Here is a 2,148-nt window from a genome sequence, read left to right as displayed (position 1 = left end):
CCCCGCCGTGGTGGTACGGGCGGGCGCGGCTCCGGGTGGACACAGCCAGCCTTCGGGGACGACGAGAGCTGCCGTCTCCGCTGCACTCACTCCCCTTGCCGCCGGGCACCGAGCCCGCCCCGGAGCCAAATTCGGCTAAGTAATACCAGATCCCTGATCGGAGACAAGCCGCGGAGCCTGAATGCACTGGCTATGTATAGACATATCCCGTGCCCGACACATGCCGCATCCGGGCCCACTTGTTTTCGCCATACATGCCCATCACAACACCCCCGCCTGCAGTGTGCACCTCTCTCAGAGTCCAACAACCGCCCGGCCTAGTGCCCTGTTTCCATCACATCTCTTAGCTGGGTTAACTAACAACGCCTTCTAGCGGTTTAAGTACCGCTCGTTGCACCCTTCTGGAACTTGTTTCCACCTCATCGCCGACGTTCTCGGTGAGCGGTAATTTCAGCTCCTGTCTGGGTCCGCTCCGAGTTCGGACTCCACGCAAGTAGGCACATCCAATCTTGCAAGCTCTACTCGGATGGCCCGACCAGGGCCCAACTCGGCGGCAGGCAGCCCCGACAGCACGTCGCATGTGGTCCTCGTATGTCGTTTGGATGGTGTTATTTCTTGTCAGGATCAACGGACGGGCACGGGACTGAAAGCAAAGCTGCACCAGGTCGCCTGGTTACCACCACCCCCATCTGCCAGGATATGGTCCTTTAGACAGTGCCACTCATTTCCATTGCCCCCTCGGTCGATCCGCCGTATCGGGCGGACATGCTGTAGTAACACGGTTGCTCGTTTTATTTCCGGCGGCAGCCTTCACGTTTGCTATGATCATATTCTTTGATGAGAACTGCGGTCAGACATGCCATATGGATTCATCTTTTGTCACGTTCGAGTTCTGAACGATGTGACCCATCTGCCGTGAGGAGAGCGGCGCCGCACGCCCGTCGCGTCCAAAGCATCACCGTGTGATGCTGTAAATGTAATGTTGTTGGCATCTTGGCGGCTCCGAACTGAAAAGAGCTGCCAGTATGTGCCAGTAGAGGTGAACTCGTCCGGGCGCATCACTGGTTAGCAGAGCATATTGAGAACGTACAGTATACGGTCAGTGGTGGGAGAGGCCAGAAGAACGTGCAGCCAGGGCCGATATGTCCAAGTGAGTCTCACGCGAGCGGCCCGCCACAGGCAGTGACAAACGTCCGCGCTCGATGGCAACGCCTTGTCTTCCTTCATCTGTCTCGCAGCTTGTCCTCGTTCTCGCACCCAGTCTCTCTTTCAGTCTCTTGGCTGTCTGTCGCATGCAATGCGCGGCGCTGGTCTGCTTTTCTGACATCGATATCCATACGCAGTCACCACTCGCTTGACCACCTTGAGATTCAATATCGCTCTTTGGCGCGTATAAGGATAATCGCACTCTGAGTGTCTACGCCTTTCAGCATGACAGCCGTCGTTGCGGGCAATGGCGCCGTGCTTCAAGTAATTGACGATTCTTCACGGCCCGCCTCTCCCACTTCGCCCACTTCTTCGCATACCCAGCCACGCCCACCCAATGCGTCCGTGTCTACCGGGTCCACATCTCTCTTGCCCAGTACTGCGATGGAGCTCTCCGCGGGCATGTTTTACTCTGATTTTCTTCGTACATGGTCGGACGCACACGTCGCAAGATGGTTGGCGGACATCAAGTGCGGCCACCACGCTGCGGTATTCAGAGAAAATGATATCCGGGGCGACGTGCTCCTCGAGCTGGATCAGGTTACGCTCAAGGAGATGGGGTTGACTAGCGTCGGGGACAGACTCAGGATCCTGAACGCGGTCAAGTCCCTCAGGCAGAGATGCTCTTCTACCACTACCGCCCTCACGTCGATACTGAACCACCCTCGCTCGTCAGAACACTCACTAAGCATGAACGGAGATTTAGCACAGGGCTCTCGTGCGCACCCTCGCCGTCTCGAGAGTGGCCGCCCCGCCCCGCTTCATCTGACGCCCACTGGCGGGTCTCCGGATTTGCCCCGCATCATTCGCGACGGCCAGGACTCTGCCAGGGCAGTTACGCCCATTCGCCCATTGCCCCAGCCAGGCAGCGCCTCGTTGCACAACACGCCGACGACTGCACATAGCGTGCGGGCCAACCTTCCCCCACTCCCTCCACCACCT

The sequence above is a fragment of the Fibroporia radiculosa genome (assembly GCF_000313525.1).
Source record: "Fibroporia radiculosa TFFH 294 genomic supercontigs, scaffold3160, whole genome shotgun sequence".
NCBI classification, from domain to species: domain Eukaryota; kingdom Fungi; phylum Basidiomycota; class Agaricomycetes; order Polyporales; family Fibroporiaceae; genus Fibroporia; species Fibroporia radiculosa.
The sequence above is the reverse complement of the archived record's forward strand: the minus strand, read 5'-3'. Positions refer to the sequence as shown.